This window comes from Myotis nattereri, assembly GCF_964212035.1.
Source record: "Myotis nattereri genome assembly, chromosome: Y".
Taxonomy (NCBI): domain Eukaryota; kingdom Metazoa; phylum Chordata; class Mammalia; order Chiroptera; family Vespertilionidae; genus Myotis; species Myotis nattereri.
Window position 1 is genome coordinate 7,849,672 of NC_138094.1, and position 22,920 is coordinate 7,872,591.

General features: G+C 43.3%; 1 pseudogene across 1 annotated transcript in view; it reads left to right on the forward strand.

Moving 5' to 3' along the window:
• Window positions 1–1,398: 1,398 nt before the first annotated feature.
• LOC308512315 (centriole and centriolar satellite protein OFD1-like) overlaps window positions 1,399–22,920 on the forward strand; it is a 142,450-nt pseudogene continuing 120,928 nt past the window's right edge. The window contains exon 1 of the transcript in view: window positions 1,399–1,441. The product of the transcript in view is annotated as a centriole and centriolar satellite protein OFD1-like (transcript). The remainder of the gene's footprint in view (window positions 1,442–22,920) is intronic.

A 22,920-nucleotide genomic window follows, 5' to 3' on the forward strand; every position in this document is an offset into this window, starting at 1 on the left:
CCTGTGTCAACCCAGGTCAGAGTAAGAACCAAATGGTCCCCAAATAAGGAAACACCATGTTAACGCATGTACGTAGGAAGCCATGGGCTCCTGGGAAAATCTTTTAGAACACCGTGGAGGAATCTGAAAACTGGAGATGTGCCCTGGCTGGTTGGGCATCATCCTACTAGTGGAAGGGCACAGGGTCGGGGCACGTACAGGAGTCAACAGTATTTCTCTCCTGTCTCTCCCCCACTCCTCTCTCTCTGTCAAATGGATGAAAAGAAAAGAAACCCAGATTACTTGAGAAGGTGGCGGCTGGCAGGACAGAGGGGAAAAGGTGATGTGAGTGAAAGGGGAAAGGAGAGTGTGTGGATGTGTGTGTGTGTGTGTGCGTGTGCGTGTGTGTGTTTGTGTGTCTGTGTGTGAGTCAGGGACAGTTAAATATGGCAGGAGTATCAGAGCCTGGCAGAACCAGTTCTCCTGGACAGGGAGCACCTACCACCTCCGTGGACATTCCACACCATCTGGAAGTGAGGAGCAGCCTCTTGTAGGAACTCATAAACACCACTGCCAACACAGGCCTTAAACACTGCCCGCAACCTGGCAGCCATGCCAGCCCAAATCCTGCTGACCCACCCAAAGACCAGTAGACCCTAGGACCTCCACCTCCAAAGGTACTGGCCTCCCATAACAGTATGTGAGACATCGCCCCACCCCAGCAGCAGATATCTGGACACCAGAGTTGCGCTTTGCCTGAGCGCAGGCCTTCTGAGCCCACCCTCCACAGGCCTCTTCTGGGTGCTGCTGAGAGCACCTGCTGGGCACACTCTTAGCCAAACAAGGGCGCACTGCTCCAGCAGTAGAAATTCTAAATTCCCTCTCCCTGGATACCTGCCCACAGACACCTCAGTCATGCGGCTTCAGAGCCAGGGCCTTTCAGTTTGCGTCAGTGCGCCGCACTGACAAATGTACCTCAGTTGCCCCTGTTAGCCGCCACTGGACGTGCATATCCAACCACGGACACCGCAGCAAAAACTGAGTCTTCCCACCCAACAGCTGGAGAACTCTGGACACCACAGTTGCACCTTTCCAGTGTCCAGGCCTCCTGAGCCCAACCACCCCAACAGACATTTCCTGGGTGACTCTGTGAGCCCCTGCTGGGCACGCACAATTTCAACCAAGACCACAAGGCAGCAAAAACTGGGATATACCCCTTCCTATAGCTGACTTCTGGACACCGCAGTTGCGTCTTTTCAGCACACAGGGCTACTGAGACTGCTGCCCCTAACGGCAGCTCCTGATGCCACTTTGAGCCCCAGCTGGGCGTGCTCATATCCAAACAAGGCTGCACAGCCCCAGCAGTAGAAATGTGGACTTCCCCCATCCCGACTGCCAAACACCATACACCATGGTCGCATGGTTTTAGCACGCAGGCCCCCTGAGGCCACTGCACCAGCAGGTAACTCTCAGGGCCTCTGTGACCTGCCACTGAGCACACTAGTATCCAACCAAGTGCTGAATGGCCCAGCAGAAGATAGTCGGACTTCCTCCTTTCCATCTGCAGACCTCTGGTCACTGCATTGCACTGATCCAGCACGCAAGTCCCCTGAGCCTGCTGCAAGGCACAACATGCTGGCATCCAGTCCCCACAGTAGCGCTGCTCCAGCACAAGGGCCCCCTGAGCCCACTGCCCCAGTAGACGATACTTGGGTACCTTTGTAAGCAGGCACTGGGCATCCAATTCCAATTATGGATGCTCATCCCCCAAAGCAGAAAATGGGACTTCTCCCTACACGGGCCAGAGGCACAGCACAATCACTCTGATCCAGTGTGTAGGCCCCACAAGCACACACCACTTGCAGACAGCTCCTGGTGCTATCACTGGGCATATGCCTTTCCAACTGAGGGTGCATGGCTCCCTCAGTAGGATGCAGGGCACCACCCCTCCCCCCCACACACCCCGGGTTACCTACCTCTGGACAGTCTGCTGCTGGATCCTAAACCCCTTTGTGATTCAGAGGGAAATCACACTGGCCAGAATCCCACTGCCTCAACCACAAACTACGAGATACCCGCCTCCGCACACTCATAGGCCTGGGACCTCATAGTGAGTTTCAGAGTAATGCTAATCCAGCGACGGTCACACCACACCAGCTAAAGTCACAGTTCCTGAGCCGCAGGCCCCAAGACTCCTTAATCCCAGGCAATGGTCTTTGGGAACAAACAGTGAGCACATACCAGTGAGACCTCAGAAAACCTTTTCCACCAGAGCCGGAACAATAATCACATCCAAAACACCTTGCAAAACAATGCTGGGGGTCAGTCACATTGCTAACCCGTGATAACACTTCATCCACAAATAAGACACTAACAGTCAAGACCCAACTACCTCAAGAGAACCCAAATAGCTCAAGTAGGGAGCTCCACTAGATGACCTATCCCAGAAGACCTGAGAGATCACACCATTAGAAACACCCCCAAAAGAACCTGAGTAGCAAAGCAGTTGAATCTAGCTCACAGATACAATACCAATATTACAACAAAACATAGGGAGACAGAAAAGGAATCCCCAAAGGAATGAATAAAGTGAAAACTACGGAAAAGGAGTTAAATGAAATGGAGGCAACTAACGTGTCAGATGAAGAAAGTTTAAAATGCAAGAGGAGTGCCTATGGGAGCTTTGTGACAACACCCAACAAAACAACATCTGCATCATAGGCATATCAGAAGGAGAAGAAGTGAAGCAAGGAATAGAAAACATGTTGGAAGAGATAATGACAAAAACTTCACGGATATTGGCCAGAAAATAACTATGCAAGTGCAAGAACCACACAGGGTCCCAAACAAGATGAACCCAAAAAGACCAACACTAAGACCCATCATAATTAAACATCAATGCCAAACTAAGAATCATAAAGGCCATTAGAGAGAGACAGAGAAAGTTACCTACAAGGGATCTCCCATTAGAATATCAACTGATTTCTCAACAGAAACACACCAGGCCAGAAGGGGATGGAATAAAATATACAAAGTGATGTGAAACAAGGGACTGAATACATACCCAGCAAGTCTACCATTCAAAATTGAAGATGGAATCTGGACATTCACAGACAAAAAAGGGCTAAGAGAGTTTATTAACACCAAGCCAGCAATGCAAGAAATGCTAAAAGGACTGCTGTAAAAAGAAGAAACAGAAAGGCAAGATGAAACAAATATATAAGAATAAAAATGATGACAAACAAGTACATATCAATAACAACATTAAATGCAAAGGGATTAAATGCTTCAATCAAAAGACATAAGGTAGGTGAATGGATAAGAAAACATGATCCATATATTTGGAGTCTGTAAGAGACCCACCTCGGAGCTAAGGATTCACACAGACTGATAGTGAAGGGATGGAAAATAAAAGTGTTTCAGGTAAATGGAAATGAGAAAGAAGCTGGGATGGCAATACTTATATCTGACAAAATAGAACTCAAAGTGAAGGCCATAACAAGAGACAAGGAAGGCCACTACATAATACTAAAGGGGGAAATTCAACAAGAAGATATAACTCTGGTAAACATATATGCACCCAATACAGAAGCACCCAAATACATAAAATACACACTTCTGGAAGGTATTAAGGGACAGATAGCAATATAGTCATAGTTGGGGATTTTAATACCCCATTGACACCACTGGATAAATCCTCTAAACAAAAAAAACTCCAAAGAAACAGCAATCCTAAATGACTCTCCAGTTCAGATGGACTTGACATCTTCAGAACATTTCATCCCAAAGATACTGGATATACATTCTTCTCCAGTGCACATGGGATCTTTTCAAACACAGACTACAGATTAGGACACGCAACATCTCTTCAAATTCAAGAGCATAGAAATCATAATAAGCATCTTCTCAGGTCACAATGGCATAAAACTAGAAATCCACTGCAATAAAAACAATGAAAAAATCAAACACTTGGAGGCTAAATAGCATGCTATTAAACAATGGTTGGGTTATCAAAGAGATCAAAGAAGAAATGAAAAGCATCCTGGAAACAAGTGACAATTAAAACACACAATCCTAAAATCTATGGGATACAATGAAAGCAGCCCTGAGAGGCAAGTTCATAGCTCTACAGGCCTACCTCCAAAAACAAAAAAAAAATGGTAATGAAGTATCTAACCTTGCAACTTAATCAATTAGAAAGAAAGCAACAAGAAATGCCCAAAGTACTCAGAAGGTAGTAGATAATAAAGATCAGAGCAGAAAGGAACAACAAAGAGACCAAAAAAATATAAAAGATCAATGAAACCAGGAGCTGGTTCTTTGAAAGGATACCAACAATCATGAACTGCTAGCCAGGCTCAACAAAAACAAAAAGAGATGACCCAAATAAACAAAATTATAAATGAAAGAGGTGAAGTAACAAATGACCCCACAGATATACAAAGGATTGTAAAAAATTACAACAAACAACTCTACTCCAACAAACTGGACAACCTGTGTAGCTGGACATTTGTAAACAAGGATCTGATGTCCTGCCAAGAAGAAGCGAATGTTCTATCAGGAGCACAGCGAGAACTGCAAGCGAGTCACGCTGGGTCAACATTGCACACAATCTTGAGTTCCAAGAACATTTACGTCCCTGAGAAAGGCTCAGATTAAATAGTTGTAGGTGTAAAACAGAAAGGGAGGGCACAGCTGCAAGTTGTCTTCAATATGCTATAGTAATCCTATATAATAAAAGGCTAATATGCAAATAGACAAGAAGCAGAACGACCGATTGCTATGCTATACACTGACCAACAGGGGGCAGAAACCCAATGCAGGAGCTTCCCCTGGTGGTCAGTGCGCTTCCACAGGGGGAATGCCACTCAGCCAGAAGCCCTGAGCCCGGCTCATTGCTGCCAAGTGCAGCGGTGGTGGCAGGAGCCTCTCACATGGGGAGTGGGCCTAACCCATCAGTTGGACATCCACTCAGGGCTCCTGGACTGCGAGAGGGCACAGGCCAGGCTGAGGACTTCCCCCGCTAAGTGCACGAATTTCGTGCACCGTGCCTCTAGTAATATAGAACAAAACAAGATTTATTTTTTTATTTTATTTTTTATTGATTTTTTACAGAGAGGAAGGGAGAGAGATAGATCGATGAGAGAGAAACATCGATTAGCTGCCTCCTGCACATTCCCTATTGGGGATGTGCCCGCAACCAGGGCACATGCCCTTGACTGGAATCTAACCTGGGACTCTTGGGTCCGCAGGCTGAAGCTCTATCCACTGAGCCAAACCAGTCAGGGCACAAAACAAGATTTAATTGATTCACTGCTGACACATGACCTTGTACCAAACCCCAATAAAAGCGATGGTGAGAGTGCAAGGTTTGCTGCATGCCTGAGCGAGCTGTAGCCCTCTGTCTGGCATCAATCATCCTGAGTGCTCATCTTACCTCTGCGTCTTTGGTTCAGTAAACATCCCTCAACTCTTGGCACCCAAATAGGGACCTTAAGGTAAGTACTGGGAACGCACAGGACTGAAAGGCAAAAAGTCTGCAATGGTATATGCAAAACTTTCGGCAAGCCAGGCAGCGCATTGGGGAACTCCCCAACGGCAGAGAGTCAATATATGACTCTGCTGCGTTCAGTGCTTAAAAGCACTGGGGTTAGTGTGTCTCAAGACACTTTTAGGAAATTAGCTAGAGAAATAAAAAGGCATTGTTATTGGTTTGAGCTGACAGGCAGAAATCAGTTAAATCTAAAGGTTCATGCGCTACCTCACGCTCATCAGAATGGAGATCCTATAGGACAGGAAGTTTGGTCCTTATGTACTTTGATTACTATGGCTCTTAAATCTTTGCAGTCAAAAGCAGATTATAAGGCTACTCCAATTAAAGTTACTAGCTCTCGTTCTTACTCTGCTTGTGAAACTGATAAAGACATGCCTTCTTTGCCTCCTGGAAATAATACGGACCAAAAAAGGAAAGATTTTGAACGGAAGTTGAAGGGATATGAAGATATAGAAGAGACTGATAAAGAGGACATCCAGGATTTGTCAGAAAGTGAAACTAGTAGCACTGATTCAAGTGGTAGCGAACAAACGAGATTAAAAAAGAAAATCAAAACAAGGGATGACAAACAAGAGTTCTTAAAAGATTTGCTGACTCATACGAAGGCTTTAATATGTGGTATCCCACCGCCTCATGTTAAACCCACTAATAAGTTACAGGAATTAATCAAAAATGCTTTTCCAGTTCAACAGCCACTGTCAGAGGAGCCCGGAGTAACTCCCTCGGCTCCTCTGCCAGACCCACCACATTATTCCACAGGGGCACATAGGCAATTCCAGCTGCCCTTGCCTACTGAAATAAACAAAATATTATTTGATTCAGAACCTGGAGATGAGATTGTTCCTCCCACATGGAGAGAAGAGATAATGATTTCCTTGCATTTCTGATACAGCGGCAGCCAATGCCACAGGATCTGCAATAATATCCCCAATATCCAAATGGTTATGCTAATGTGGCTCATAGTCCTCAGTCCTCATGAGTTTAAACCTCTCAAAAGTTTAAAAGAGGCAATTAATTCTTATGGCATGCATTCCCCGTTTGTGATGGGATTACTTACTAGTTATGCCTCGGAATTTTTGCTAATTCCCCTCGATTTGGAAGCTTTGACCTAAACTGTACTGGATCCAGGAATATATTTACAATTTAAAACATGGTGGAGAGAGGAAGCTGACGTTATGGCTAGAGAAAATGCAGCAAAACAGCCTCCAGGACAAACATTTCAGGAATTAACTGGGTCTGGACAGGATGGGCGATTGCAAGCACAGGCACCTTTTTCAGATTTGCATATCACTCAGATAAATTATGTTGTTTAAGAGCTTGGCAGAGAGTGGATACACCTGGAAAGGCATCTTCTGCTTTTACTAAAATTACTCAACAATCAGGGGAGCCTTACACTGACTTTCTGTCAAGATTAACAATAGCAGCTGAAACCGGTTTGGCTCAGTGGATAGAGCGTCGGCCTGTGGACTGAAAGGTCCCAAGTTCGATTCCGGTCAAGGGCATGTACCAGGGTTGCGGGCACATCCCCAGTAGATGTGCAGGAGGCAGCTGATCGATGTTTCTCTCTCATCAATGTTTCTAGCACTCTATCCCTCTCCCTCCCTCTCTGTAAAAAATCAATAAAATATATTTTTTTAAAAAAGATTAACAATTGCAATTAGAAAGGCTCTCTCTCAGGAAGAGTCATGAAGATTATTTCTTCACTATTTCTTTACAACCTCAAGACTATGAGAAATTTGCATTTACTGTCCCGGCTTTAAATCAAGCTCAACCCACTCAACGGTATCAATAGAAAGTCTTACCACAAGAAATGTTCAACAGTCCTACTATATGTAAGGCATATGTGCATCAGCCTTTAGAAATAGTCAAAAAAAGATTTCCTAATACTCTAATTTATCATTATATACATGATATTTTAATAGCTTCTGAAATTCAATCACAATTACAGGAGATTTACCAATACCTCCTTGAAAAATTCTAAGACTATAGATTAGAAGTAGCCCCAGAAAAGAAACAATGGCAGGAGCCATGGAAATATCTTGGGCAAAAATTAACAGATGTCTCCATTATTCCACAGAAGGTTCAAATTAGAAGAGACAGTTTAGAGACTCTAAACGATTTTCAAAAGTTATTAGGAGACATTAATTAGTTGAGACCCAGTCTTGATATACCTACTTATCAATTGACTAATTTATTTCAAATCCTAAAGGGGCCACCTGAATTAAATAGCCCACATGTTTTAATCCCTGCTGCAGAAAAATAATTAACTTGGATAGAACAGCATATACAACAAACACAATTAAATAGACTTCTCTCCATAGACAATTTTAAATTATTAGTTTCCACACTGAGCATTCTCATACAGGGTTACTTGTTCAAGATAGTAATGTTATTGAATAGATTTTCTTGCCTCATAAATCACAGCAAAATAAAACAGACTTATATTCAAACAATTTGCCAAATTATTTACAAGGGGAGATTAAGATTAAGACCATTATGTGGTTTAGATCCAGAAGAAATTATAGTACCTTTTACTGTCAAAAAAATTCAAAAATTGTTTCGAATATGTGATAACTAGCAAACTGCTTGTGCTCATTTTTTAGAGAAAATACATAAACATTATCCTACAAATAAAAGGTGACAATTTCTTAAGAAAACTGAATGAATATGGCCTCATCATATTATAGCTAATGAACCAATTCAAGGCCCCACTGTTTATACCAATGCAAACAAGCTAGGAATAGCTGGTTTTCATTTTCAACAGCTAACAAAGGTAATTCAGTCTCCATACACTTCAGTACAATGCGCAGAACTATTTGCCATTGTTTTATTACTACAACATTTTCCTCAAGCTGTAAATATTGTCACTGATTCTCAATATGCAGTAATTACTCACTTACTAAAAGCTTTTGCAGTAATGGAAATACTTCAAAATATTAACACTGATAATGGTTCTGCATATCTATCTACAAAATGTCAAACATTTTTTTTCAATTTCATCATATCACTCACATCACTGGCATCCCTTGTAACAATACAGGACCAGCTATTATTGAAAGACAAAATCACACCTTAAAGGAAATGATCAAAAAACAAAAACAGGGAGAATCCCCTAAATGAAGACTATTAATAGCTCTATTTACTTTAATTTTTTTAAATCAAGATGAGACTGACAGTACTGCTGCTCAGCGACACTGGGTAAAGGATATTTCACAAGAATTCAATCAACCTGTGTTTTATAATAATGAGTCCTCTCAGTCATGGGATCCTGCATGGGTCCTACGATGGGGGCAAGGATATGCTTATATTTCCACAGGTAAAGAAAAGTTCTGGGTTCCTGAGAGGCGTCTTCAGCGGAGACATGGGAACCAAAAGGAAGTTCTACTTAAGTGCCCTGACTAAGGATTTCTCAGAGATGACCTTGATGGGGTCTCCTACCCGCAAAGCTCTAAGTTCAACGCAACATTCATCTGTACCAACCTGGGGTCAGGTGAAGAATCTTACGAAAGAGGGAGAACAACTGGTTTGGCATCATGGTAAAGAAGTGACGCCATCGACTTTGTTCCTTGCTATACTTGCACTAATAACCACTCAGGTAAATGCTAAGAATCATATATACTGGGCTTACAGTCCTAATCCCCCACCGAATAGAGGTGTTTCTTGGTTGGATTCAAAGGTTCGAATTTATGTTAATGACTCAAATTGCTTACCCGGACCTTATGATGATCGAGGTCCATTAAAACCAGAAGAGGAAGGTAGAGTCATAGAAAATCATACCACTGGAACTCAGCGAGTGCCAATATGCTTAGGTCAAGGAGACCATTGTTCAACAATACAGGCACAAGCCCTGCTGAACATTTTGAAAACACTATTACCGCAACAAAAAACAGACATTTGATTCTTCTGAGTGCCCATGGGTTTAAAAATGTTAGTTGGGATAACAACAGTACACCTCCATTACTTCCACCATGTCATGTTCCTATGTTTACACACTTGTCTGATTGAGTCCATTGGGAATCCTGTAGAGGAGAGACAGTTTGGGTTTTATCTAATACTTCCTATGGAAGCATTACTGATTGGAGCCCTTCAGGTTCTGCCCCTTCCAAAGCCAATGGAGCTGATCTACGATGGCATAGAGGAGAGAACAAGTCCATATCCACGCAAGCGAATGTAAGCATCGTATGGCATGATGGAGGATTTGCTCCCCCAACACCTCATCAAGAAGGACATCCTGCTGAATCTGACTTATGGAAACTGGGGTCTGCCTTACACTCTTTGAAAGCATATATTTGCATAAAATAAGCAAATCTATAAAAATAACTCTGGGATATACACCTTACAATTTTATGCTAACAAAACTGCCTTTGCACAAGCCTGTGTTCGATTACCATTTTTATTAATGATAGATGATCAAATTGTAAGTCTGCAGAGACAAATGCATATGAAATATAACTAGAATTATTCATCACTTTGCATTACTCCTGTACCTTAGAATGAAAGTCTGTTTCCATGGGAAAAGGTTAAAAAACATATGTTCAATCATAAAAATCTAACAAAAGAAATTCTAAATTTACAATCTCATATACAAAAAATATTTCAAAAGAAATTGCATAAATTAACTGGGAAAAAAGTGTTAAAAATATGGTTAAGGAATTGCAACAATTAAATCCTATACCCCATTTACAAGCTACTTTAGGAGCTCCTGCTGGAATACTATTATTAATACTCTATCTCTGTATCATTTTATATTTAGTCTTCCAAGGACTCGGGAAAACCAAGCAACTAATTAGGAGAAAAACAGCTGTGTTTTCACTGATGCTCCATCAAATGAAGCAAGAAAAAAAAAGGGGGGTTTGTAGCAGGACATTTGTATACAAGGATCTGAAGTCCTGCCAAGAAGAAGTGAATGTTCTATCAGGAGCACAGCGTGACTTTCAAGCGAGTCACGCTGGGTCAACACTGCACACAATCTTGAGTTCCAGGAACATTTTCCTCCATGAGAAAGGCTAGGATTAAATAGTCATGGGTGTAGAACAGAAAGGGAGGGCACAGCTGCAAGTAGTCCTCAATAAGCTATTGTAATAATATAGAACAAAACAAGATTTAATTGATTAACTGCTGATTCACTAACCTTGTACCAAACCTCAATAAAAGCAATGGTGAGAGTGCAAAGTTTGCTACATGCCTAAGCGAGCTGTAGCCCTCTGTCTGGCATCAATCATCCTCTATGGCCGTCTTACCTCTGAGTCTTTGGTTCATTAAACATCCCTCATCAATCTGGACAAAATAGACATATTCCTAGAAAAATACAAGTTTCCAATACAAAATCAGGAAAAAGCAAACAACGTGAACAAGCCGAAAACTAGTGAGAAAATTGAAACAGTAATCAAAAAGCTTTCAGAAAACAAAAGCCCTGGACCAGATGGCTTCACAGGGGAGTTTTACCAAACTTTCAAAGAAGAAATAAAACCAATTCTTCTCACACTCTTTCGAAAAATTCAGGAGGAAGGCACGCTTCCAAGCTCTTTTTATGAAGCCAGCATTACCCTAATTCGAAAACCAGAAAAAGAAAGAGACTTACAAGCCAATATTCCAGTTGAACAGTGATGATGCAATCCTCAACTAAATTCTAGCAAACTGGATCCAGCATTACATTAGAAAGATCATACACCAAGAACAAGTGGGATTTATCCCAGGGATGCAAGGCTGGTACAATATCCTCAAATCAATAAGCATGATACATCACATAAAAAAAAATGAGAGACAAAAAAAAACACAATCATATCATTTGGTGCAGAAAAGGCATTTGACCAAGTGCAACAGCCTTTTCTGATAAAAACACTCAGCAAAGTGGGAATAGAAGGATCATCCCTCCCCATATAAAAGCCTTATATTAAAAGCCTACAGCCAACATCATACTCAATGGGCAAAAACTAAATCCATTTCCCTCAAGAACAGGAACAAGACAGGGATGCTCGCTTACACCACTTCTCTACAAAATGGTACTGGAAATGCTAGCCACAGTGATCACACAAGAAAAGGAAATAAATGGCTCCCAAATTGGAAAATAACAAATAAATTGTCATGATTTGCAGATGACATGATACTGCACATAGAAAACCCCAAAAACTCCTTCAAAAAATTAGTAAACTTAATAAATGAATTCGGCAACGTAACAGAGTAAAAAGTTAACACCAAGAAATGTATGGTATTTTATACACCAATAGTGAACTTACACAAAGAGAGTTTGAAAAACAATCCCATTTATCATCCCACCAAAATAATTAAGATACCTATGAATAAACTTCGTTACAAAGGTAAAAGACCTCTACTCAGAAACTGCAAGACGTTGAAAAAGAGATAGAGGAAGACAGAACTGATTAAAGAACATGCCATGTTAATGCTTGGTAGAATCAACATCATGAAAATTGCTGTACTACCCAAAACGAACTATCGATTCAATACACTCCACGTTAAAATACCAACAGCATATTTCACAGACCTAGAATGAACTCTCCAAAAATCCATCTGTAATAAAAATAAAATGACCCTGAACCCGAACAGGTTTGGCTCAGTGGATAGAGCGTCGGCCTCCAGACTGAAAGGTGCCAGGTTCAATTCTGATCAAGGGCATATACCTTGGTTGGGGGGACATCCCCAGTAGAGGGTGTGCAGTGGGCAGCTGATCCATGTTTCTGTCTCATCAATGTTTCTAACTCTCTATCCCTCTCCTTTACTCTCTATTAAAAACCAATAAAATATATTTAAGAAACAAACAAACCTCAAATAGCTGCAAGGATCCTGAGAAAGAAGAACAAAGTAGGAGGGATCTCAGAACCAGATATCAAGCTGTTTTACAAAGCCACTGTTCTCAAAACTGCCTGACACTGGCACAAGAATAGACGTATAGACCAATGGAATAGAATAGAGAATGAAGAAATCAATCGAAACCACTAGCTCAATTAATATTGATAAAGGAAGCAAAAACATACAATGGAGACAAAACAGTCTCTTCAATAAATGGTGCTGGGAAATTTGGTCAGATACGTGCAGAAAATGAAACTAGGCCACCAACTGGCACCATACACAAAAAACAAACTCAAAATGGATAAAGGACTTAAAGATAAGACAGGAAACTAAAAATATTAGAAGAAACCACAGGCAGCAGAGTCTCAGACATATGCTGAAGCAATATCTTCACCGAACCAGCTCCTGGGACAATGGAAAATAAAGTTAAAATAAACAAATGGGATGGCATCAAAATAAAAAGCATCTTCATGGCAAAATAAATCATCAACAAGACAACAAAGCCCACTGCATGGGAGAACATATTTGCCAATGTTCTCTCTGATAAGGGTTTCATCTCCAACATTTACAGGGAACACATACAATTTAACAAAAGGAAGATAAACAACGCAATCACAGAAATGGGCAATGGAACTAAAAAGATACTTTTCCAGAGAGGACTAAAGGAAGGCCAAGAGACACATGCTCAGAGTCACTAATCATCTGAGAGATGCAAATGAAAAGGACAATGAGATACCACCCCACAGCTGTCAGAATGGCTATCATCAACAAATCAACAAAGGGCTAGTGCTGGTGAGGATGGGGAGAAAAAGGAACCCTCCTTCACTGCTGGTGTGAATGCAGACTGGTGCAGCCACTATGGAAAACAGTATGGAGTTTCCTCAAAAAACTAAAAACGGACTCCCATTTGACCCAGTGATCCCACTTCTAGGAATATATCCCAGGAACCTAGAATTACCAATCAGAAAGGATACATGCACCTCTATTTCACTGCAGCACAATTTACAATAGCTAAGATTTGGAAACAGCCTAAGTGCTGGTCAGCAGATGAGTGGGTTAAAAAGCCGTGGTACATCTACACACTGGCATAGTATGCTGCCGCAAAAAGGAAGAAACACTGACAATGTGCAACAGCATAGATGGAGCTGGAGAGCATTATGCTAAGCAAAGCCAGTCAGTCAGTCTGAGAAAGATAAATATCACATGACCGCACTCATCTGTGAATTATAATGAACAACATAAACTGATGAACAAAAACAGATCCAGGATTCTGAAGATGGCGGCGATATAGGCAGACGCGTCCCAGGTCGTGTCCCGGAGCAAATGGAGTGAGCAGCTGAAACTAATAACACCCACCCTAATTGGCGAAATTGCTCAGCTGGTGAGACCGTTTGCAGCTGGGAAGGGCAGAACTCCCCTGGAAAGGTAAAAAAACCAGGGATTTGGGCAGGAAAGTTTGCCAGACCTCTGAGCCCAGAGGGTCGGATCGAGACTGCGTGGCAGACAGCCGTGTCCCTTGGGACAGGCATAGCCCCTGACTGGGGAAAGGAGATCCGCGGGATTCCTGGTGCCATCGGGGGATTTGAGAGCTGGGTTCTGTGATCACAGAGGACTGAGCCTAAGGGGGCAGCCTGAAGAGCTGACCAGACCATGCAGTGCTGGTAAGAGAAGAGCTTACAGAAACCAAGCATTTCCCGTTTCCGTGGCCGGCGTTTGTTTGTTTACACTGAATCCTGTTCATAAGATATTTTGGATACAGACACACACCTGTGCTGAAGAGAGGGAGAGGGTGCGGAGGAGTGGAATCTGCGGAGAGACGGAGGAGAGAAGGGGGGCCGGGAGAGGTGGCAGTGAATTGAGCGCTGAGACACCCCTGAGCACAGGACTGGGGCATCCATACGAATAACAGGGGTGCCAGAACAACAGGAAGAAGAACAAGGATCAGAAAACCTATTTGAAGAAATAATATCAGAAAACTTCCCTGAGGTGGGGAGGAAAAAAGTCACACAAGCCCAGAGAGTCCCAAACAAGGTGAACCCGAAAAGACCCACACCAAGACACATCATAATTACCATGGCAAATGTTCAGGACAAAGAGAGAATCTTACAGACTGCAAGAGAGAGACGGAAAGTTACATACAAGGGATCTCCCATTAGATTATCAAATGATTTCTCAACAGAAACACATCAGGCCAGAAAAGAATGGACGGAAATTTACAAAGTGATGCAAAGCAAAGGTCTGAATCCAAGAATACTCTATCCAGCAAGGCTATCATTCAAACTTGAAGGGGAAATAAGAAGCTTCACAGACAAATAAAGGCTAAGGGAGTTTATCACCACCAAGCCAGCATTGCAAGGAATGCTAAAGGGACTGATATAAAAAGAAGAAATAAAAAGCTGAGAAAGAAAACAGCCACACAAAAAAAGGAATGGCTACAAACAAGTACCTTTTAATAATAACTTTAAACGTAAATGGACTAAATGCTCCAACCAAAAGACATCAAGTGGCTGAATGGGTAAAAAAAACATGACCCATACATCTGCTGTCTACAAGAAACCCACCTCATTAGAAGGGACTCACACAGACTGAAAGTGAAAGGATGGAAAAATATCTTTCAGGCAAATGCAAAGGAAAAGAAAGCTGGGGTACCAATACTTATATTGGACAAAATAGACCTCAAACTGAAGGCCATAACGAGATAAGGAAGGCCACTTCATAATACTAAAGGGATCAATACAACAAGAGGATATAACCCTGGTAAACATATATGCACCCAATGCAGGAACACAGAATTCATAAAAAAACTCCTGGACGATATCAAAGGAGAGATCACAAACAATACAATCATAGTAGGGGACTTTAATACACCACTGACAGCACTGGATAAGTCCTCTAGACAAACAATCAGCAAAGATACAGCAATCCTAAATGACTTACTATATCAGATGGACTTAATTGACATCTTCAGAACACTTCACCCCAAGGCCAGGGAATATACATTCTACTCATGTGCTCATAAGTCATATTCAAAAATAGACCATATATTGGGTCACAAGCGAAGTATCCCCAAATTCAAGATGACTGAAATCATAAAAAAGCATCTTCGCAGACCACGATGGCATAATATTAGAAATAAACTACTATAAAAACAACCCAAAATACTCAAACACCTGGAAGCTGAATAGCATGCTAATTAATATTGATTGGGTTACCAATGATATCAAAGAAGAAATTAAAAACATCCTGGAAACTAATGACAATGAAAACACAACAATGCAAAACCTATGGGACACAATGAAAGCAGTCCTGAGAGGGAAGTCTATAGCTCTACAGGCCTATCTCAAAACACAAGAAAAAATGGTAGTAAATCATCTAACTCTACAACTCAAAGAATTAGAAAGAGAGCAACAAGAAAAGCCCAGAGTGAGCAAAAGGAAGGAGATAATAAAGATTAGAGCAGAAATAAATGACATAGAGACCAAAAAAACAATACAGAAAATCAATGAAACCAAGAACTGGTTCTTTGAAAGGGTGAACAAGATTGACAAACCTCTAGTCACACTCACCAAGAAGCAAAGGGAGAGTACCCAAATAAACAAAATCAGAAACGATAGAGGCGAAAAAACAACAGACCCCACAGATATACAAATGATTGTTAAAAAATACTAAGGACAGCTCTACTCCAACAAACTAGACTACCTGGAGGAAATGGACAAATTCCTAGAAAAATACAACATTCCAAAACTCAATCAGGAAGAATCAAAACATCTCAAGAGGCCAATAACTATGGAAGAAATTGAAGCAGTCATCAAAAAGCTTCCATCAAACAAAAGCCCAGGACCAGAAGGCTTCACAGGGGAGTTTTACCAAACATTCAAGGAAGACCTAAAACCTATCCTCCTCAGACTACTACAAAAAATTCAAGAGGAAGGAACACTTCCAAGCTCATTCTATGAAGCCAGCATAACCCTAATACCAAAACCAGGTAAAGACAACACAATGAAAGAGAATTACAGGCCAATATCCCTCATGAACATAGATGCGAAAATCCTCAACAAAATCTTAGCAAACCAGATCCAGCAGTATATGAGAAAGATCATACACCATGACCAAGTAGGATTTATCCCAGGGATGCAAGGATGGTACAATATCCGCAAATCAATAAACGTGATACATCACATAAACAAATTGAAGAAAAAAACCACATGGTCATATGAAGTGATGCAGAAAAAGCATTTGACAAAATTCAACACACATTTTTGATAAAAACTCTCAGTAAGGCGGAGTAGAAGGATCATACCTCAACCTAATAAAAGCCATTTATGAAAAACCCACAGCCAACATCATACGCAATGGATAAAAACTAACACCATTGCCCACTCTCACCACTGCTGTTCAACATAGTACTGGAATTGTTAGCCATTGCAATTAGGCAAGAAGAAGAAATAAAAGGCATCCAAATTGGAAAAGAGGAAGTAAAACTCTCCTTATTTGCAGACGACATGATATTATACATACAAAACCCTAGAGACTCCATCAAAAAACTGCTAGACTTAATACATGAATTTGGCAATGTAGCAGGATACAAAATTAACCCCAAGAAATCTAACGCATTTCTATACACCAATAGTGAACTTTCAGAAAGAGAGATCAAAAAAATTAAGCTACCTAGGAATAAACTTAACTAAAGAGGTAAAAGACCTCTTCTCAGAAAACTACAGGACGTTGAAAAAAGATATAGAGGAAGATATAAACAGATGGAAGAACCTACCGTGTTCATGGATTGGTAGAATCAACATCATTAAAATGTCCATACTACCCTAAGCAATCTATAAATTCAACGCACTTCCCATTAAAATACCAACGGCATACTTCACAGATCTAGAACGAACTCTCCAAAAATTCACCTGGAATAAAAAAAGGACCCCAAATAGCTACAGCAATCCTGAAAAAGAACAAAGTAGGTGGGATCTCAATACCAGATATCGAGATGTATTACAAAGCCACTGTTCCCAAAACTGCCTGGTACTGGCACAAGAACAGGCATATAGATCAATGGAATAGAATAGAGAGCCCAGAAATCGGCCTGAACCAATATGCTCAATTAATATTTGACAAAGGAGGCAAGAACATACAATGGAGCCAAGATAGTCTCTTCAATAAATGGTGTTGGGAAAATTGGACAGATATATACAAGAAAATGAAACTAGACCACCAACTTACACCATACCAAAAATAAACTCAAAATGGATACAGGACTTAAATGTACGACAGGAAACCATAAAAATTCTAGAGGAATCCAAAGGCAACAAAATCTCAGACATATGTCGAAGCAATTTCTTCACTGATACAGCTCATTGGGCACTTGAAACTAAAGAGAAAATGAACAAATGGGACTAGATCAAAATAAAAAGCTTCTGCACAGCAAAAGAGACCATCAACAAAACAACAAGAAAGCACACTGCATGGAAAAACATATTTACCAACATCATATCTGATAAGGGACTAATCTCAAAAATTTATAGGGAACTCATACAACTTAACAAAAGGAAGATAAACAACCCAATCAAAAAATGGGCAAAGGATCTAAATAGACACCTTTCACAAGAGGATATTCAGAAAGCCAAGAGACATATGAAAACATGCTCAAAGTCACTAATCATCTGAGAGATGGAAATCAAAATAACAATGAGGTACCATCTCACACCTGTCAGACTGGCTGTCATCAACAAATCAACAAACAACAGGTGCTGGAGAGGATGTGGAGAGAAAGGATCACTTGTGCACTGCTGGTGGGAATGCAGACTGGTGCAGCCACTATGGAAGACAGTATGGAGTTTCCTCAAAAATCTGAAAATGGAACTCCCATTTGACCCTGTGATCCCTCTTTTAGGAATATATCCCAAGAAACCAGAAACACCAATCAGAAAGGATATATGCACCACTATGTTCATAGCAGCACAATTCACCATAGCTAAGATCTGGAAGCAGCCTAGGTGCCCATCAGCAGATGAATGGATTAGAAAACTGTGGTACATCTACACAATGGAAAACTATGCTGCTCTAAAAAGGAAGGAACTCCTACCATTTGCAAAGGCATGGATGGAACTGGAGAGCATTATGCTAAGTGAAATAAGCCAGTCAATGAAGGAAAAATACCACATGATCTCACTCATTCATGGATGATAGAGACCATTATAAACTTTTGAACAATAATGGATACAGAGGCAGTGCTGCCTCAGACAGATTGTCAAACTGCAGCGGGAAGGCCGGGGAGGGGTGGGGGACAGTAGGTAGGGGGGTGAGAGGTCAACCAAAGGACTTGTATGCATGCGTATAAGCATAACCAATGGACAGAAGACACTGGGGGATAGGGGAGGCTAGGGGACTGTCTAGGGCGGGGCGGGGAAAAATGGACACATATGTAATAACTTATGTATTACTTTAAGCAATAAAAAAAAGAAATATAGCTAACAAAACAATTTAAAAAGCCTCAGCCCTCAATTTAGATATTCTAATAAAAATTTAATTAAAAAAAAAAAAACAGATCCAGAGAGAGAGAAGCATAGATCAGACCATCACCCTCAGAGGGAAGGTAGGGGAGGGTGGGCTTAAGGGGGAGAGATCAACCAAAGGACTTGTATGCATGCCTATAAGCCTAGCCAATGGACGCAGACACCAGGGGGTGAGCGTGAGGGCATGCTTCCGGGGTGGGGGTTGGGGTGTGGGGGCAGTGGGGGATAAGAACACATATGTAATACCTTAGTCAGTAATATGAAAGAAAGAAAAGGAACCCAGGAACATAGAATCAGGTGAGAATTCACACACTCACACTCATGCACACTCAGGCACATGCACACTCACACCAGGAGAGGGCTCTGCTGCTCTCAGTGGGAATCACCTCTTATCTCCCAGCCTGACCACTGCTTTCTCACCAGCTGAACCAGAGGACAATGATGAGTGACAGGCCTGGTGCTCTGTGGAAAGCAACCTTTCCCTCCTGGACACTGCCCACTGTCCAGCAGCCACTTTTCTGCCCCCTCTCTGTCCCCCACGCCCTGAGCAGGGCTGGGCTGGCCTGAGAGCCCACAGACTTGAGGAGCCAGATCCCGGGGGAGTTGGCGCCGAGGGCTGTGGGGACGCCCTTGGTCAACTGCAAACTCGGCCAGCTGAGGTCACACAATAAAGGCCGACGCCAGAGTTCCATGAATTGTTGCATGTAAGTCCCCTCAGCGAGCTCCCACTCTGGCGCAGCGGGCGGGGTTTGGACCTCAGGCCTTCACTCCAACCAGGTGGGAACTCATTTTCAGATAGAAAGAGCCTGCGGGGGAGGGGTTGCGGGTTGCCAGTGACTAGAGCAAGTTCACCCCAAGAGACAGCAAGTTCACCCCCGCAGACAGCAAGAACCCAGAGTGTGCTCTTACCTTTACCACAGGCCAAGCTCCTCACCACCTGGACTCCTGCTCAGCAGGGAGGCTGGCGGGAAGGAAGAGGTGGGGGCCAGCACCTGGCTAGCTTCCTGGGGCTGCGCCCTGTTTCCATTGGGGACGAATCTCGCGAGATCATGAGATCCAGAGCGAACCAAGATCTGGAGCAGGAGGCAGGGGGGGCGTGTTTTAACAGGCCCGGAGAAGGTGGGGACAGGGGCGCCTGTGCCACTCCCACCAGGCTGCAAGGGGTGGCAGAGGGTGGGGGACTGTCAGGGGGAACCCTGTGCTTCCAGGCATGATGGTGGGGGCGGCTGTGGATGTGGAGGGAGAAACAGGAGGCCGCGACCCCCAGCTTACCTCCCACTCGCCACCCCTGGTCTATGTTTCTGGGGACCCCTTTCCCTCTGTGGTTGTGGCTGCCACTTACCTACCTCTTTCCCTGGGCCAGGCTTGCCGCCCCACTCCCACCCCACCGCAGCCCTCTGTCTAGAAAAGAGCGCCCTGCCCTGGGCTAGCCCACTGTCCCTACTGTCTGGATGGGGACATTTTAGTAACCCCCGGGGCAGAGGAGAGCTGGCCAGATGCAATTACATTGTCTCTCTCCACAGGTGCCCTCCTCAGTCTACCCCTGGGGTATGGGTCACCAGAGCTCTTTGACAAGCCTGGAATCCAGCCTTTGCTCTGCTCACCTCCCCTAAGCCTTCAGGTGATGGCAGCCTCCCTGCCTTCCTGCCCCCTCAGGAAAGGGTTCTCCTCTCACCAACAAATCCCTTTGGCAAAGTCACACCTGGGCCTGAAAGCAGAAGAGTGGGCAGGAGGCTCCTGAGGAGGAGCAGGCCAACAAAGCTGAGGGGAGGTGGGGAGGCACCAGCCACAGCCTGGTGCTCAGGCTCTGGCAGAGCTGCCCCTTAGCTGAACCTTAACCCAGGGCTCTCCTCTCAGGTGGCGCCTCCAGGGCACACAGGGGGCCTGGCATGCTCAGTCTGACAGGGTTTGCTGCCTGCTTTTCCATAGTCTCTTTAGGAGACAAAAGTCAGGCTTGTGAGGAGAGAGGGAGAGGGGATGAGCAAAGCTGAGGCCCAGCCCTGTCATCCAAGCTGGCCTGAGGCATCTCCTGGGCGTCCTTGGAAATCAGCTTCTCTTAGTGAGGAAGGGCTTGTAATAAGAATAGAGCCGCAGTTGTTTAATCATTACTTACAAACTATAAATACGAGGCCCTGGGACACTGGAGGATGAAACAGGCTCTACTGAAAACATAGGCTGCCTCCATGGCCCATTACTCAGAAAAGAACTGCATTTTGCGAAGAGACAAGGCACAGGACAGGCTTTGATTTGGCAGCTGTGCCCACATCCTGAACCCCCCCTGGGGTCTTTCTCAGGAAGGCTAACCATTCCAATCTCATCCCAGGAAGGGGCTGAGCTGTTCCTAAAGTCCTAGAAGATTAGCCATCTTGTGGTCAGCCTTTGAGCTCCTGAAGGGCAGACAGCAGGCCCTCCCCTCCCCTTTGCATGTGACACTTGCAGCTGGCAGCCACAGATAGCTATCTTCTCTACCAAGAGGCTGAGAGCTGAATTTCCAGGGTGAGCAACTGCTCTCCCCATACTGACCGCATCCTTGGATAAACACTCCGTGTATGGTTCAACCCTGTCTCTGCTTAAATTGGCTCTAGTAGTGACAGGCAGTTTCAGACACATTGTGCTGCCTTGCTTTTCCTCACTCAGACTTGGGGAATATTCAGACTCTGCAAACTCTGAGACCTTTTCTGAGAGAGAGCATGGGCAGAGGACACTGTGTCCCTGTCATGCAGGTGACCCTGTATCTCTTCACCATAGGCTGTGGGGAGGTTGTGGGGGCGGAGCGTAACAGCAGGGTCTTGAGGCTTGCTTCTTGTGTATCCCTACCCTGCCATTCCTCCAGACATTCCCCATGCCTATGAACTAGCAGAGGTTAAGGTTTCCAGCTACATAGATGGAGGAATGAGGACAAATGAGGCGACTGCTCGCAGCCCCAGTGGATCTGGGATTGTCACCTAGAGCAGAGCAGATAAAAAACAGAAACAGAAACAACTCCACTATTTCACCTGGGAACTAGAGATTCAGCCTAGCACTCGCACCTCTCTCCTAGATGCATTTATTAGTCCTGGGGTGGCTGCTAATATCATGCTCTGAGCTACACACAGTCTCTCCTCACAGAGTTTAGGATGAAAATAAAACACACACACACAGACACACACACACACACACACACACACACACAGCTAAACCCAACAAGACCATTGTCTACAAATGGCTCTTTGTAACTAATTCTGCCCTGAAAACGAAGGTGCTGGTATGGAAAGTTACAGAGGCAGGAGACTCCTGCCTGAGGGTTGTACAAGGAGGGGCCATCAGGGGCTTGGAAGGATCCTGTTCAGGGCTTGAGGACAGACTGCACAATTTCTGAGAGAGTAAAGTGCTTGGCCAATTTGAGAATGCAAGAGACACTGGGGCACAGGGGAGGTTGATAGAGTGACACAGAGGGCAATGGATGCATCGTGGAAGGCGAAATTCAAAGGGAATCTATTTGAAGTTTGTCCACCCTTATGTTCATGATGATCCGGTTGCTTGTCAGCATTGCAGAGCTTGATGCACTAAAAAGAAGAGGTCTGTTATATGAAAAGCAAAATGCAGGCCACCTGACTGATTACATAATGCAACCCTATTCTTGTAAAATTAAATGTGAATGTAACATTCATTTATTTCATTGCCTCACCCATTGCCTCACAATGTTCACCATGTTCCTAGGTGACAGTAAGCCTGCATAAGGAAGAGAGACTGAAAGTTCCCGGGCCCCACTCTCCTGGGAAATCAGCAATTCCTATTTATGAACCTCGTAAAGCAGTCCACATGGCCACTAAAAGAGATAATGCTAGTTATCGTAAAATATCTTCCTGTAGTTTTTACAAGTTTCTCTATCACAATTGCCTCTCCTGGACTAGTGGTGAAGAGCTATTTTCATTTTAGAAAGATTAAAAGTGTCAGTCAACCAGCACTGCATTATAATGATCACCATTGTGACTTAAAAACCCTTCAGTGATGGAAGAGAGGGAAGCCGGATGCTTCTGAAGGAGCTGCTGTCTGTGTGTGTGTGTGTGTGTGTGTGTGTGTGTG